The sequence below is a fragment of the Ambystoma mexicanum genome, chromosome 3q, assembly GCF_040938575.1.
Source record: "Ambystoma mexicanum isolate Mex_15411 chromosome 3q, UKY_AmexF1_1, whole genome shotgun sequence".
NCBI lineage: Eukaryota > Metazoa > Chordata > Amphibia > Caudata > Ambystomatidae > Ambystoma > Ambystoma mexicanum.
The window spans coordinates 206,567,902-206,585,839 of NC_090926.1; the positions used below are offsets into that span (position 1 = coordinate 206,567,902).

At 49.9% G+C, this 17,938-nt stretch overlaps 1 protein-coding gene across 2 annotated transcripts in view; it reads left to right on the forward strand.

Annotated features, from left to right (window-relative positions):
• Positions 1 to 17,938, forward strand: part of LRP1 (LDL receptor related protein 1) — a 1,300,039-nt gene that overhangs the window by 522,188 nt on the left and 759,913 nt on the right. The window lies entirely within an intron of this gene.

The following is a 17,938-nucleotide window of genomic DNA, read 5'->3' on the forward strand; positions in this document are numbered from 1 at the left end:
TAAATTAAAATGACAGTTGCCACCCGCCTACACCCCAAAACAAATTTAGCATGATGAAATGACCATAGGGCGAAGATGCTACCTTAAGGCAGAAGGGGTTGCAATGGCAGGGAGACGTCAGGAGAAGTCCCTCTGACCACCAATAAGTAGGTCAGTGATGCCAAAACATGGAGGGTGGTTTTATAATCCACAAAAATAGGAATTCGGTTTTACCATTTTAAAAATGACAGTGGTGTTTGGAGTCGGCTGCAAGGTGGCACAATAAATGCAAGCAGAAGCATCTGTGAAAGTGAGTTGGCTAAAACCCAAGTGTTACTCGTCACAACTTCTCATCCACAGATGTAGCGATTAGGCTCTGCGCAAAATCCTGATCCTGGGCTTTTCTTTCAGACACCGAGCTCAAGCTTCGTCATTGGGATGTGGAGGAATGTTCTCATTGGTTGCTGCATTTCATCCTGATAGGGAGCGGTAGCTCACTGTATTCTGTCCAAATTGAGCCCGAGCCATCTTCCGCATATGGGCTCATTAAGGGTTTGTGCTTAATTGTGGGGGAAACAATAGTGTTTATCTGCCAGTCTCCACCGTGGAGTACAGGGGACAGCCCAGTCATCTTGTCCTCTGCTTTCAGTTGGGATTGCTGGAATTAGGCGCAGCCTTTGGGGTTAATTGCTTTTCCATCATTAACTGCAAACAGCAGAAGCAGGAAATTGGAAAATTGACCCCTAACCAGCCAGGGAAAGTGAGGTTGGCGCCTGATCTGTCGGCTCAATTGGATCCGCTGTGGGTTGACGGGCTCCAATCAGCTGTAGATGCCTAAGCGTGTCGCTACTGTTTCCCTCGGGAGACCGGGCGCCCAGTGCATCCTTTCCTCCTTTCCGAGCGAGAGCTCGGTGCATCCGCTCTGCTCTGGAGGCTGGGTCCATTCTGTCCTCTAAAGATGGAGTGCTCTGTTTTATGCTCTCTGCAGACCTGGTTATTTCTTCATCACCACCACCTACATTTGTGCAGCCAGGGGTGTTCAGCGTGTCCGGTTTTCACTGCGGACCAGGTGCTTGAAACGTCCCGCCCCCTCTGTCAAAAGAGGCCCCAGAATATTGTTTCAAAGTGGGCCCATATTACACATTTTCAGCAAGCCCAACCCTTTTCCTACGAGCAAATTTGAAAGTAAAATTGATTACCACACAAGAGGCCCAGGGTGCAGAGGCCTACCGGAAAATCTCCAGAGTTCCCTATAGGCCAGTCCAACCTTGACCCCTCTGTAGACTGGGTGGTGCGTGTCAATTGGTTTTCTGCTATATCAGTCTTAGTGCCGGAAATAGAAAAAATGTGGTGGGGGAATCCCACAAGTGCCGGGGTGGGGGAGGAGTTGGGGGGGGGGGGGCAGAGGTGGCGTGGTCTAGAGGGGGCAGGGTTGGTAGTGGCCATCGATCAGATAAATACTTAAAAAAAGAAAGGAAAAGAAAAGAGCCCACAACGGCAACATTGCCTTTTACCACCAACCTGGGCTTTAAGTGGGCCGGAGCCTGCCGGGGCTCAGCCCCGTCAGGCTCTGAAATTTCGTTTTGAGGCGGGGTCCTGTGGGGCCCGCTAATCTCCCCTCCACTACACGAAAAGGATTTTTTTTCTGAAGCCTGAAGCTCTCGCTCGTGTGCGAAAGCTTCAGGGTCCAGAAAAAATTGCCTTTCAGCCATAATGGTGGCGCTGCACCTGCGAGGCATCCCTTTAAGTAGGAGATGCCAGTGGGAAAACATGAGGCCACTGGAAGCTGAGGCCGTTTTCCTGAATACTGAAACTCAACTCGCAGGAGTTTGTCTTCAGGAAAACAGCCTCAGCTTCCAGTGGCCTCACCCTTTCACCTTAATGGTGATGCTGCCCCTACCCAGCTGGCAAGGGGCAGCGCCGCCATTTAGGCGAATAGGCGAGGCCCTGTCCCCTGCCAGGCAAGCCTATAGAAAATAAATGCAGAGATCAACGGGAGAGGGTGTTGATCACTAGAAAAGGATGCCTGGCAGGGGTGCCAGTGGCCCAATGAGCCACGCTCGTCAGGGGAGCGTGGCCTAACGGACCAGCAGGACCCTTGCAGTTAGGCCACACCCCCTTTATGAGCCCTGGCTCATTTTGTAGTGCCAAAAAAGAGAAAGAAATAAAAAACGCCCGCGACAGCAGCATTGCTGTTTACCGCCGGCTTTGGTGTAATGCACAATGCTCGCTACATGTACAACTGATTCCTTTCAGTTGTACATGTAGCGAGCATTGTGCATTACACACCAGTGCCAAAGCCGGTGGTAAACGGCAATGCTGCCGTCACGGGTGCTTATTTTCTTTTTTTCTTTTTCTTTTTTCCAGCGCGGTTCATAGGCTTGGGCGGCTGACTCTGGCCGGATCCCGAGATCCGGTGACACATCTGGTGCCTGATCTCGGATCCGCCGACAGCCGGCCCAATGACCAGATTGATCAGTCTTCTCTTCGAAGCAGTGTCTCTTCATTTCCTGTTTTCTTTATAGAAGCTACTGCGGGATTCCTGTCTCTGGAAACCAGTTGCCCTGCAGAGTGGCTGCTAGGTGGGTCCTGCCTCGGCTTACGGTTCTTTCTGGCCACCCTGTGATCCCTTCCTCATGCCCCTTTTGCACACCGGGTGTCAGCCGGTCCGGTCCGATAGCACAGCGAGCAGAGATCGATAAATGAGCACCACACACAGTGGGTAATAATAAGCAGCGCTCAGATACCTCCGGGTTCGGAGCGCTATATAAATGCTAAATTATTATTATTTTGTGTCTTGTGCTCCCTCGGAAAATGGGCTGGTGGTGGTGGCCTGTTCTCTCTGCAGGTCAAGTGCTTCATGTGTACAGTAACATGACGGGAATCGGGGTTTGTGCAGAGTCCACTGGTGACAGTCCAGAGTTTCTAATTCCTTGAAATCATTATTGAATAACCTTTGACTTGAGAGGCTTCTCCGTGTATATAAAACCAAATAACGCCCTTTTTTTTAAAAAAAAAATACTCTCCAAATTATTGAATTTGTTTTCTGCAAAAAATGAATTTCATACATTTGCCTTGCAAACATTTCATATAAAATCTATTTAATATCCTTTACATGGCGAATGACGTCATGGAGCCCAGCAAATACTTGCGGGTGCAACAATACATGTATATATGCACAGTGCACTACAGTAGCCAAATGCGGTGCCCGACGTGTGGCACTATTATCTACTTGAACACCAACAAATCACATATTTTACCAAATTAAAATGGTGTCCCTTTGGATTTCTTGGCACAACCAAGAGGCTTCTCAGTGCCAATCCTCGTATGTGCTGCCTGAAGGCGCCCACGCCTGCATCCGGCTGCAGAGCTCCTTCTCGCTGTGGCTCCTCTCCCTGTTGCCTTTCCCGTAGCTGTTCTTTAGCAACACACGCCGCTGGTAGAGGAAACGGTCCCCTGGGCTTGTCTGATCTACCAGTTGCCTTTCCTGCTCACACAGTGAACACTATTTGGCGGCTTATCAGAAGTGTAGCAGTATTGCCAAAAAGAGGCATTATTAAAAATACCTTTGTGGGTTGGTAAAAGCTAGTAGCAAGCTATGTTTTAACGTCATGGTCGCCAAAGAAATGGCAGTGGTTTGCCGGGACATTATCACATTGAACATGTGGGGGACACCCACGCAAACCCAGAAACCCACTTTTTTTTTCTCGAGGGGAGCAGGGAACACCGCCGCAGCCACGCTCCCCTTGACCCCATCTAAATGGTTACCATATATAAAGTCACCACCTCTTTTCCCGGGGACCTTATGTATGGTGACCGTATATATGTGGATATTACCGGATACCGAGAATTGGTGGTATTAAAAAAACGTTTTGTCCTGCTGGCATATGCGCAGGGGCGTTGCTAAGGGGGCTATAGCCCCTGATCTTTTGGTTGTAGCCCCGGATAGAATCTCAGAAGCTGTAGCCAAAAGACTAGCTAGCCCCCAGTCCCAACAGTTCTGACATCAGCTTAGCCCCGGGTCTTTTCCAGACCTAGCAACTCCCCTGCATATGCGCTCTGAAAGCACAAAAGTGTCCGTGTACCACAAGAGGGCTGAGAACCTGCGCATCCGATGGTCACCTTTTTACCGTCTTTGAATGAAGAGGCACAGTGCCCAGTAGGGTTGTTACTGGCACTTTTGTTTCCATGGCACACACCATTGCTGTTCCATGTGCATGGCTAGCCCTTCCACCGGAAGGGGTGAGAAAACGCCCTGCATGCAGTTGACTGCTTCTGGTATTTCAGAAATACTGCATGGAGGGCATGACCTCACCTACTTTCGGTTTGCATTTGGTGTGCTTTAGTGCTACTACCTCAAGGGGAGTGGTGTTGCCAAGTCTGGAAAAGATCCAGGTCTATGCTAATGTCGGGACTCGGGGCTAGCTAGCCTTTTGGTTGCAGCCACTGAGCTTCTGTCCGTTTCCACAACCGTAAGGCCTGGGGCTATAGCCATCTAAGACACCCCCCTAGCAACGCCTCTGCCCACGGGCAGTGGAGGACGACACTGATGAAATTATAATGACAAGGCTTTTCATTCTCTTCCTGAAGAGGTAATGGTCTTCAGGAAGAGAAGAGAATGGTCCTTGGATACAGAGTCCCAATATCTAACCGATTTTACTGAGCAGGGTTAGCCATGGGCTGTAGTCAGTTTGTGTGCTGTAATGATCGTAAATCTAGTTTTGCCTCTCTGGGCTGCGAGATTTAGGAAAATGTAATACTGAGTTTAAGATGGATATGCGCTTATTTATAAAGGGCTTTGTGAGTTCTGTGGTATAGTTCAATTTATGGGGGTTCTGCAGTCTCATTTTATGGGATCCCTAGTCTTTTTGCATTGTCCACTCTTTATTTTGTGGGTGTTGCTCATTTATTTCGGTGGTTAGAGGGACTTCTACTAAAGTCCCCTTGCCACTCAATCCCTTTTCCACTCCTTACCCGTTTATGGTCCTCGGTTGCCGATAAGGCCCATAAGGCTCTCAAGCCCACGGGTGCTTCTTAAGCACCACCTTTAGTTGCTAGGGTCATTATTTCATGTTGCGTTGATTTTAGGGGTAGGCCTGTGGCAGCTATAATTTGGTGTTAGTTGTTTGAGGGGCCGTCTCTGTGCAGGGAAACTAGAGGCAGGCCTAAAATGACCGTTGTGTAGATGTGGATTCTTTGTAAGACTGCAACTTCTATAGTGGTCGGAACTAGTACCTATTCTTCCTGTAAGGGTGAGGGTTTTTTTTTAACTAGTTTATTCAATTTTCAACAATACAAACAGATATCAGAATTGTTAGGGAGAATTCTCAAACCTGTGCTAATTCCCTTCACCTTAGAGACCCCCAACAACTTTGCTGGATTTTGAGGACTTGATTTTTTTTACCTGGAAAGAGTGTGAGCCTTTATTTCCCACTCTTTCACGTATTTTGATGTGTTTTACTCTTGTGTTCTTTGATTATGGAGTTTTAGGTAACTCCATAGGCACCATCGTTTCAAGTGTGTTACACAGCACCTTCAGTGCAGTGACACAGATGTCTTTTAGACTTCCAAAAGGTTTAAATACCTTATCTGGGATAAACTACGGTTTCCCAGAGAATGTAAGGTTAAATTGACTTTACGGTTTCCCAGAGAATGTAAGGTTAAATTGACTTTACCAGTTTTTTTAAATTGCTAGACCCAGCACACACCATCTTCCTATAGAGTGCTGGAGGGCTTACCTAGTATCTCCTGTCTCCAGGAACTCATGTAGCAGTCAAATACTACCCTTGCCTATTGAAATGGCTGGTGGCAGTGGTTTTACAACAAACTACCAGGATTTTCCCCGACCGCGAACACCAGTAGCTAAAAATCGTGGGAGCCATGTTTTTCAAGATGGCGACTTAAGCCCCCTTGTTTAAACAGGTCCCGCTCTTCTTTTTTTGCCGTTTCTTTTTGGAAAGGTCCTTGTAGAGTTTGTCTCTGCGCGTCAAACCAGGTATGGTCCCTTTGTTCTTATGCCTTTGGCGGGCTTCAGGACTGAAGACCGCCTCTGGTGCCTGAGTGTCTGGGGTGGGCAGGAAGTGAGGGAGGCGCCTGAAACTCACTGTGCTTAGTCTCCTAGGAGACCCAAATGCACTCTGGTGTGATTAGCTGGCTGACTGTCCGGCAAGGACAGCCACCCTGCTGGGTGAGTGACAGCTAGGCTGGAATGAAAGGGAGAAAACTGTTTAAAAGGTGCGCCTCTTGCCTTGGAAGGCAGAGTCTACCACTGAAATGAAAGAACCGAAGACGAGCTAGAAGAGGACAGCTGCTGCAACTCCTGGACCATTGGTTTACCAGGTGAAGCCCTGCTGCAGGTCTGAATTGCAAAGTTCATCTCTACAGCGAAGCCTCTTCAAGGACTCCTTTGAGTTGGTGGGACCAATGAACTCGTAAGCCACCTGGAAACCATTCTCGGAGCTGGTTAGGTTTAACCAGGGGGAAGGACACCAGCTTGTGTGCTTGACTACAGCTACTCGAACCAAAGCTCTTCCATTGGCCAGCTTGTTTGACCAGACCCCGTGCAGTGCAGGAATACCCCGACGTCCTCCCTCTTGTCGAGGCTCTGGAACAGCGAGATCTGCAGGAACTGCCAGGAACCAACGTCTTCAGCTGCATCTTTTCTTCATATTAAGGTACTGTGCCAACCCGATTGAGAGAACGTGCCTCTCGCGGTGAAAGTTCGTGAAACTTTCTCAACTTGCAGGCCTAATCAGCTTGTGACCCAACATATGCTTCGGCAAAGACTTTACCGTTTACTACAAGAACTGCTCTTTCCTATTCAAGACACTAGCCCATTGACTTTGCCTATTGAACTGAATCGAGTCCTCTAGTGAACTGAAACTATTTGCACTGCCTAATAAAGTATTTTTGATCTATTTTATTAACGTGTGCATTTTTACTCCTATTTAGAGTGACAGAAATGCCAGTTTGCTCCTATTTCAGGGGAGCCTAATCTACTCAGAAAATTATGGGTTTAGTACTGAAGTGTGTTTGTGTATCATATTAAGTTGCCTCCTTCTACTGAATGTTTTCTAAATGATTGTGTAATAAATTAATAAGTGTTTTACCAAGAAACCTTGAGTGTACGTGTCTACCTGAACCACTATGCTGGTAAGACCTCTGTGTAACATCCTTTACTGCTCACATTCCCTCTTGAGATAAGTCTGGCTGCTCAGTTCGCTACCAAAAACTGTGTAGTACAGACTTATACCAAAGGTTGGTTTTGCTTACACCTGTAGTCCTAATTCTCCAGCATGGGGTCTGGCATGGCTTCACATGCTCATGAATATTCCCCGTCGTCAGGCTGGGAATCCTCGGTAAAGAAAAAAAAAAAAACAGTATCAGTTTCTTTTCTGATCTGTCTTTCGTAGTAATAACCAATCACTGGTCTCTGCCTCATACTGACCACAGCCAATGACTGCCCTCTACCTAAGCACCGCCTCTGGCAGCCATCTTCAGATTTTTACCGCACGTTCATGTGTTGGGATCCTCGTGCTATTGCTCTCGAGCGTTAGTGCTATTTTTTCACGTTTTTTCTCAAAAACGTTTTTTTCGGTCAAAAGAGCCTCAAGCTCCACCGACTCTCCATCCGATCAACGGGGACCCGTGTCGGATTCGTCTGCGCCCCTCAAGGGTGAAGAATTCGTCGAGCTACGCTTTTGGAGGACTCCAGAAGCTTCTCAGGCCCGGACATGGCCCAGGAGAAGGGAAGCTCGACGCCCGGAAAGCTGTTCAGGGTCTTCCCTGGATGCCAGCTGCAGAACGTCTTTAAGGAGGACGAACACTCCTTTTGTCTCTACTGCTTACATGAGGACAAGACGCACGTGGAGAAGGACTGTGCGTTTTGCGGCAATATGTCGGAGTGGACCATGAAGGACCGCCATCAACGTCTCACCAACTGGCTGGAAGGGAAGAGCCCGTCAGGCGAGAAGAAGAGGAAGAAATCCGAGCGGTCTTCTAAGACCTTTGAGGACGCCCCGGCGACGGGGGTCCAACACAAGGCCAAGCACCGCGAGTCCGCTGGCACCGGGAGCGCCGAACGGTCGGGCTCTACGGGTGCCAGGCAGGGCGCACCCTCCCCGGCACCTTCAGCCACGAGCCAACGCTCTGGGTCGGGTAAGAGGAAGGGCGAGCACCCGGCGAAGCTCCTGGAGAGGCCCCGGTCGAGCTCGAAGGCCCCATCGGAGGGGGAGCAAGGCAGTGTCCCCCCCTCAAGGATAAGGCGGTGAGCGCACCTAAGGTGGTGAAGGCCTTAATCCATCCGGCCAAGCCCTCTATCGAAGCTGTCACGGCGGCCCTGGCTCAGCCTGTGGAGGCTACACCAGTGGTGGCGACCTCGGGGCTCAGAGTCTCCCTGCCACCTCGGAGGGAGTCCTCTTTTGTACCCATCGATAGGACCCCTGTGAAATCCCCGGCGGGGAAGAAAAAGGGGGGCAGGGCGTCGTCATAGATTCGGCTTCAACCTCGGAGGAAGAGCTGATCGAGGTCTTAAGCCAGGGCCTTGGCGTGGAAGAAGACCGGCCCGTCGGGATGGATCCCGACGCAGGTGACGACGACATCGTCGAGGGTGCCGACGGGGCCCCTGATCGCCCGTCGGATTCCCCTCTGCCAGCGCCGCAAGACAACTCGGCGGCCATTTTGTTGGCTATACAGTCCTTATGCTCAGAGATAAGGACGAGACTACCGTTGCCGATGGAGGAACCTCTCCCGTCGGGGGATCCTGAACTGGGACCTTCTGGTGTTCCCCCGCCCAAGAAAAGGATTCACCCTCCACCTCCTTTTCAGCCGTCGCGCCCCGTCCAGCCCTCCTCCCCGTCCCCTCGAGGGGATGATACGGGGACTGACACGGCAGCGACGGGCACGGACGACGAGGTATACGACGAGGATCTACCGTCGTCACCTCCCACCAGGGCTTCTCCGCCTGACGAGATTGGATCGTTCCACTCCATGATCGCCAGGGCATCCGAGCTTTTCCAACTCTGCCCTGAGGAGAAGAAAAAGGAAGGATTCCTTTATCAACGGCGCGAGGCCAAGAGGAAGACGGTCCTCGCGGTGCCTCTACTGGACGATATTTGGGATGAGGGCCTCGCCCTCCTCAAGAACCCTTCCACGACGCCAGCTAGAAGAGACCGGTACGAGAAGAAGTACCGGGTCCCGGACGCGGCCCCCCTGTGCCTCCGGGCGCAGCCTACCCCGGACTCCGTCGTCTCCGCGGCGGCCAGGAAGAAAGCGGGGGGGGGGGGGGTGCGGCCTCCACATCGACTTCCCCACCGGACGGCGAGGGAAAGAAATTGGACGCTATGGGACGCAGGGTCCTCTCGTCTGCAGCGACGACGATTAAAGCGGCCAACGCCTTGGCTATCGTGGCCCGCTACGACAGGGAGCTATGGTACAAACTGGCTCCCCTGCTGGACTTCCTACCGGACGACAAGAGGGCGGATGCCCTGGAGATCCTACAGGAAGGTGAGGTGGCGTCGGACCACGCCATCACTATTGCGACGGACATCGCCGACACTGGGTTTCGCCAGTTGGGCAACGGCGTGTGCTGTAGGCGGCGTGGATGGCTCAAGGCTACGGACTTCCGTCAAGACGTACAGACCAGAGTCCTGGACATGCCGTTCGATGGGAACAACCTGTTTGGGAAAACAGTGGACGATTCCCTTCAGGCCATTAAAGCGGACACTGAGACGGCCCGGGCCCTTGGGGTTCTGCAGCAACGACGGACGCCCTTTCGGAGCAGCGGAGGCAAGGGCGCCTCCAAAGGTTCCGGCGGCGGTTTCTCCACCTACCGTCAAGCGGCCCGCTCGTCGTCTCAGGAGGCCTACAGAGGACGAGGCAAGTCTGGCGGACCCCGCCGTCATCGCCAAGGAGGTCAAGGCGGCAAAGCCTCGTCGAAACAGGATTGAACCGGCCGTGGGGTCGGGCCCCCACCGAAGCACCCCATTGGGAGGCCGGCTGGCGAGCTTGGTCAGCGTGTGGGAGTCCATCTCCACCGACCGTTGGGTGCTGGACGCCTTAGCCCGGGGCCACGCGCTCGAGTTTCAAAGAAGGTGCCTGCGCGTCCCCCCCGTGGCCAGGAAAGAGCTTCACGTCCCTCAGCTTCTCCTGGAGGTAAGGGCGATGCTCGGGAAGGGCGCCATCAAACTCGTTCCAAAGTTTCTTCGGGGCTCCGGAGTTTACTCGAGATACCTCCTCGTGAAGAAGACGACTGGAGGATGGCGCCCCATCCTAGACCTGCGACGTCTGAACAAGTTCATCAAGGCGCAGAAGTTCCGGATGGTCACCCTCCAGCACGTCCTGGGTCAGCTGGAGGAGGGAGAATTCCTTTCGTCGTTGGATTTGGAGGATGCCTACTTCCATATTCCCATCCTAAAGGGGCACCGAAAATTCCTCAGGTTTGTGGTCCAAGGGCGTCACTACCAGTTCAAAGCCCTCCCCTTCGGACTACGGTCGGCACCCAGGGTATTCACCAAGTGCCTTGCACCGGTGGCGGCGCAGCTGCGCCGCGAGGGGATCCACGTCTACCCCTACCTGGGCGACTGGCTCATCGGAGCCAAGACGAGGGAGCTCGCCGTGGAGCACACGGCAAGGACCGTCCAACTTCTCACGGACCTGGGATTCTCCGTGAACTACGCCAAATCCCACCTGGTACCCGCGCAAAACGCACTGTTTCTGGGAGCGAAGCTCGACAGTGTCCCTTCTGGCCTCCCCGTCGGAGGAAAGGACCAGGTCCATCCTGGGCAAGGTACAGCAGATGTTGGTTTCCGACGCGGCCAAGGTGAGGTCCATCAAGTCCCTCCTCGGAATGATGTCTTCTTGCATCTACCTCATTCCCATGTGCAGGCTCCGGATGCGCCCGTTGCAGGAGTTCCTGGACGCGCGCTGGATCCAAACGACGGGCGGCTTCGAGGAGATGATCTCACTCGACGAGAGTTTCCGCAGAGCGGTCCGGTGGTGGGGCACCTGCGCGCCTCTGACGGCGGGCATGGACTTCCAGACCCCAGACCACCAGGAGACAGTGACCACGGATGCCTCCCTGGAAGGGTGGGGAGCGCACACCGAAAATCTGCACGCGAGAGGCCTTTGGCTCCCGACGGAGAAGTCCCCCCATATCAACGTCCTGGAGCTCCGTGCAGTGTTCTGGGCCCTCAGGTCCTTCCTTCCGTCCCTCAAGGGCGAGGTGGTGAGGATCTTCACCGACTACACCACCACCATGTTTTACATCAGGAAACAGGGCGGAACCAGGTCCCCAGCACTGTCCAAGGAGGCGCAGGATCTGTGGCATTGGGCCGTCGCCCAAAGGATGTTTCTGGTGCCGTTTCATCTGGCAGGGATAAAAAACACCATCGCCGACTCACTCAGCAGGGAGCTGCGCTCGTGCCACGAGTGGGAACTACGGCAGGATCTAGTGGATCGCCTCTTCCGACGGTGGGGCACACCCCAGATCGACCTGTTCGCGTCGGCGACGAACTCCAAGTGCCGGAGGTTCGCCAGCAGGTTTCCCCAGGCGAGGAGCATGGGCATGCTTTCTCGTTCCCCTGGGAGGGCCTGTTCCTCTACGCGTTCCCTCCTTTGCCACTGCTAATCCGGCTCGTCAACCAGCTCAAGAGGTCACGGTGCAGGATGTTCCTCGTCGCACCTGCGTGGCCGAGGCAGATATGGTTCCCGGACCTTCTGGACTTGTCAGCGTCCCCGCCAATCAAGCTGCCGGTGGACGCGGATCTACTCTCCAGGGAAGGAGGCGCCATCCTCCACCACGACCCGAAATCGCTGAACTTGCAGGCCTGGCTCCTGCAGCGCTAGAGTTTGGGGGATACGACATACCGGCCGACTGCAGAGAGGTTCTTGCAAAGGACAGGGCGTCCTCGACTCTTAAATGCTACGGACACAAATGGAAGAGGTTCTCTGTCTGGTGCCACGCACAGAAGATTAACCCTCTACGGATTACGGCTCCCCAGGTACTGCCGTACCTGCTGACGCTGGCCAAAGCTGGTCTGGCACACGCGTCCATCAAGATTCATCTTGCTGCGATCTCCCGATACACCAGAACCACGGGGCGGACGTCCTTGTGGTCTCATCGTCTGGTGAAAGAGTTCATGAAGGGACTGTTCAGATCGTTCCCGCCGGTGAAGTCTCCGGCCCCGGCGTGGGAGCTCAACGTGGTGCCGACCAAGCTCATGGGACCTCCGTTCGAGCCTCTGCACTCGGCCCCGTTGAAGTTTCTGTCGTGGAAAACAGCGTTTCTTGTGGCCATCACCTCCACAAGACGGGTGGGAGAGATCCAGGCCCTTTCCTGCAAGGCCCCGTACTTGACTTTTCACGACACGAGGGTAGTGCTCAGGACGCACCCCTCCTTCATGCCCAAGGTACCGTCGGACTTCCATCTCAACGAACCCTTGGTGTTGCCTGTGTTCTTCCCGTCGCCTTCGTCGCCCGCTGAGAGGACTTTGCACTCGCTGGATGTGGCTAGAGCGCTGAAGTTCTACGTGGACCGCACAGTGTTTTCGGAAGACGTCACAACTCTTTGTGAACTTTGGACCTGTCAATCAGGGGAAGGCTCTCTCGAAGGCTTCCATTTCCAGATGGCTCTCCGGCTGTATCATGTACTGTCATCGGTTGGCAAACCGACCGCTGCCTGGCCGTCCGAGAGCCCATTCCACCAGAGCGATCGCAGCTACCACGGCGTTCCTTTCTGGTGTGCCCCTGCTGGACATATGTAGGGCTGCTACGTGGAGGTCGACGCACACCTTCACGAAATTCTACTGCGTCGATCGGGATTCCAGGGAAGAGTCCAGGGTCGGCCAAGCAGTGCTGCGCAACCTGTTCGCCTGAGGTGAGCCTGGTGAGGAGGTAAGATGCTTAATGTTGAGTTTGATGTAATGCTTAATGTTGAGCCTTTGCCACCTCCCGTGGTTGTGCATGTGTGTACTGCTATGTATTCTTTATTCATGAGCATGTGAATCCATGCCAGACCCCATGCTGGAGAAGGAACAAGTTACTTACCTGTAACTGTTGTTCTCCAGCCTGGGTCTGGCATGGATTCACATGCGAACCCTCCCGCCTACCCCTCTGCGGCTCTTCACTTGGTCATACTGCCACTTCACGTGCTTCCAAATGTGAAGATGGCTGCCAGAGGCGGTGCTTAGGTAGAGGGCAGTCATTGGCTGTGGTCAGTATGACACAGAGACCAGTGATTGGTTATTACTACGAAAGACAGATCAGAAAAGAAACTGATACTGTTTTTTTTTTTCTTTACCGAGGATTCCCAGCCTGACGGGGAATATTCATGAGCATGTGAATCCATGCCAGACCCATGCTGGAGAACAACAGTTACAGGTAAGTAACTTGTTCCTTGTATGTGGTGGTCCCAGAGGGTACTGCGTGCAATTGAGGCCTAACAATAATACATTTCCGTTAATACATACTATCTTTAACAAAAACTATACATTAAATAAAAAAATGGCAAGCTTCACCCTTCCTTTAATATGATCTGAAGCATAGAATGTTAAAGGAAGAAGTGAAGACAAGCGGATGAAAGAAAATAAAAATAAACCCATACAACCCACACCAAGATGTTAAAAGCAATCTTCAAATGTTGTCAGAGACATATTTCAATCTATGAATATTAGCTCAAGTTCATAAAATTATAAAAAATAGACTTATCTTAATATCCAGATTTTCTGCGATCGCCAACTCTATATCTTTGACAGTTAATCTAATTCCAAACTCAGAAATCCACCCCATATTTTATCAAATAGCTTCTCCTTCTTCTGCATGGACATTACAAATCTTTCAGTATTATATATTGAGTACATTTCCTCCATCCATGATTCTGATGTTGGGAATACAGACGATTTCCCATTACGTTGAATTATCCTTTTCGCAGCCAAAGAACCTTTCAAGATCCATGTTACTTGGTGATATCGTAGGTCCCCTAGATCAGTGTCTTCACCCAGAATCAATGTTTCCAAGTTAAACTCCCTCTCTTCACTCAAAACTTTATTCGTCACATCGGTAATCCATTTCCAAAATGCTCACTCTATAGCAGTCCCGAAGCATACGTTCAAGAGAGCCTCGCGAAAGTCCACATCCCCAGCGTGCATTTGTTGAGTTCAAACCTTGCTTTTGCATATGCTCCAGAGTCCAAAATACTTTATTCAGTAATATCACTTGTCATGCTCTTTGACCAATATTTAAGGACATTCTTGGAATGTTTGTACACAGTGCCTACCAATGCTGCTCTGTCATTTTGTCTTGTATGCAATACGACCAAGATGTCAAGAGCTTGTCATTCCCTCCTGAATTTCTGCTCTGGAGATTATACATCATTGATGCCATATGGTCCTGTCCTCCTATGTTCTTAACAGTAACCATTAAATCTGATGACTGAAGTGCTGACAAATTCACTGCACCTCTGATATTCCCCATAAGTGCATTGATGAAGACCACATGTTTTCCTCAGATCTCGAAAAGATAGCTATTTTCCTCCTTCAAATAGGTCATCAATCTTCCTTACCCCTGCTACAAACCAATTAGAACAAAAAAGGTGTTGTTCTCAATTTTGACTGCAGGATTCAGCCATATTGAGCAAGAACTCATTAGGCCCGGGATCATATCGAAGGTTGTGGCCATAACTCTCCAGGTTGATCTCAGAAACTCAGTCAATGCAGAGCTCTCACCCCAATCTTGGTTTGTGGTTGTAGGACTGCCGCAGGATTCATTGGACTCGCCATGCCTGTCTCAGCAATGGCCCAGTCATCCAAATTCTCCAAAATGAATGGTAGGAAGTGTCTTGTTGTGAAAGCCTGATGATGATGTTCGAAATTGGGGATATTTAATCATCCTTTTTCATTTTTCAGTTGTAATTTCCTTAACTTTAATCTAGGTTTTGTCTTCTCTCATAGAAAAGACTGTATCAAACGATCTAGTTTCAGTAGAGATTTCTTGGCAGGAAGCAGAATCATACTCATGACAAAAGTTATTTCTGGAGCTGTTGTCATCTTGATGGTATTTACTTTCCCTCCGAATGATAGTTCAAGAGATTCCCATCGTGCAAATTCTGCTGATATCTTATCCATTCTTAATTTCATGTTTACATCCATCATTTCACTCAAGTGTCTTGTAAGCCATATTCCCTGGTACTTAATCTTGTGAGGGCACCACTTGAAGCCTAGGGTATGTAACATCAAACCATTACTCAAATGTGTGCAGGGCAAAGCATCAGACTTAGACCAGTTGATTTTATAATTTGAAATGGAACCGAATGCTTCAATCAAACCCATCAATGCAGAGATAGACAATGGTAAATCCTGTACAACGAGGAGAACATCTACATAAAGCCATAGTTTCTGTGAAACGCCATAACAGTTAATACCGGCAATTCTGTTCAAATCTGTTTGCCACAGCCAATGGTTCTATTGAGAGTACTAAAAGCATGGGGGACAGCTGAGCACCCCTCCGAGTCCCGTGATGCAATTTTGAACTCAGATGAAATTTTGCCATTAGTAATTACTTCTGCCGTAGGGATTTTAGAAGGCAATTTTACCCAGCTCAAGAATTCAGGAGCAAAATTAATTCTCTCCATTATTCTGAATAGACACTCCCTTCGAACACTGTCCAATGTCTCTGCGTCTAGTGGTAATGCAACCGACTTCACTTTGAACTTGTTTGTTTCCGTCATTGTTAACAAAAGTTTCTGCATATTTGTTGCCGAAACTCTCCCTTTTATAAATCCTACTCGATATGGATGAACCAGCTTCGGCAGCACCTTCTCCAATCTGCCTGCGAGTATCTTAGATAGTATATTACAATCAGAATTGATTAGACTGATTGGTCTATAATTGCCAGGATTCAGAGGAGGCCTCCCTGGTTTAAGTAGTAATATTGTTGTGATCCTAGGTGTAGGTGGTAACCTATCCTTGTCCTTACAATGATTGGCAGTATCCCTGAGTACATTCAGGACCTCTTCAGACATAACTCTGTAACAATCCGCAGGCAAACCATCTGGACCTGCACACTTTCTTATATTTAAGCCACATATTGCCATCCTAATCTCATCCAATGTAATTTCACATTCCAAACAAATTTTCTCCAGTCTGTAAGACCTTCTAAGGGTTGGCTCACCAAGAAATTGACTATCTGAGCTTGGTCAACCTGTGGGGACATTTCCTCAACACTGGAACTCCCACAAGTGCCCCTAGAAGGTCCTTACCTGGACTGTGATTTTTTTTTGGTTTGTTAGCACTATGGTCCTGAGAAGTCTCCACTAAGTCTTTATAATTTTAGTCACTCCCCCTGATTTGTTAGGGCTTTTTGAATATACGTACTACAGTCCTGCCTTGTATTTACATTGTATCATGGAGTGTTGCTAGTGTTTCCCTCCTTGGAGTGTAGTGCGGCTTTCTCTTAGCGATCTAAGGACTTCTGTACTAAAATATATCCTAGACTTTTATAGCCCTCTTGGCTCCATTTGAAGCCTGTTCACTACTTCATGTTTAACTATATGGTGTGCATATGTATTATGCTTCCTACTTGTACTTGGAGTATAACAGGAAACCTGGGCTTAAGTTCTGTGCGGAACCTGTGGGTCCTGAACATGATGGTCCTTACTGTGTGTAATGTTGTCTAGGGTTCTAACCTTTACTCGCCTCTAAAGGTCTGTGTGTAGTGTCCACCACAGGGTATGGGGGTTGCGTTTTTTGGTAAAGTGAGTAAGGTTCAACTGGCAATTTTCTATTCTTACAGCTACACTATGCTCAGCCATTTTATGTTTAACCCAAGTACTTATTTTGCCAAAATAGATGTATGTGTGACATTGAAATGCGCGTATCCTTTTTTGGTGACTATTGTACCCCTCTCCTAGCCTTCCTTCCTCCTGTTAAGCTCTACTGCTCTGCCATGCTTATGATTGTAGAGTCTGGTCTTTCCTTTTGGGCGACCCACTGTTCCACCATTAGGGTAGATGGTTACACATCCCTTACCAAGGGGTACAAAAATCTTTTAAGATGTGGGAAATAGCGAGGAGCTTAAAGGTAAATCAAGACCTTTAAGCTCTTGATTTACCTGAGAAACTGGTACATATGGGTTTGGCTCGGCATGTATATTATGTGAGCTGTGGTGTTCTGCAGTATCTGGAGTCGATGGATAATATATTCGGTAGATCTGGCAAACTATTTGCAGTAGTATAGTTTGGCACAGACAATGGCTTGGACAAAAGTCGCACACAGTGCAAAATGTAGGTGCTGGAGTTGATTTAGTAACATCAAGCGATAATTGGTGTAGCTTATCACATAGGTAACTTGGTAATGCATGGGAATGGTGGAATCTAGGATGATCCTGAGTAATTTGGCCTTTGACTGGACCTCAATGGGACATCCTGCTAGATCAACCTCTGGCCACGTGTTCGCTTTTTGCAGGGATTGAAAAGTGGACACCAGTAACCGCTCTGTTTTATTCTGATTCGGCCCGAGCCAATTATTAGACTCCCACTTCTTTAAATGCCTGAAAATAGAATGTATGTGGGAGATGTTAGATGTGGAGGGGTTTGGTATATATGTGAAAGAGCATATAGGAGATATAGGTTCCTTTCTTATCGTCGGTTTGGAAACAGGGTCCCCTACTTGATCCCAGACACTTTTTTCGTGGAATTATGTAATCCAGGCGAAAGCATTTTACAACACCCTGGCCAACTCGCTGGCACGCTGAGAAGGGAGGAGGTGGCCTAGACTCATAAGGAGCCTGATATGTCTGTGGGTGATAATCTGCAGGACTGGGAATCCCGGACCTCTAGCAGGACGAGCTCTGTGCTTCTGAGCAGTGAAATACTGGGCTCTCTGGCATTCCATATCTAAACGTTTCAGAAGAAGGGGAGGGGCGTTGCTTAAAGGCTTACCCCAGATCAAGAGTGAGTGCCTTAAAC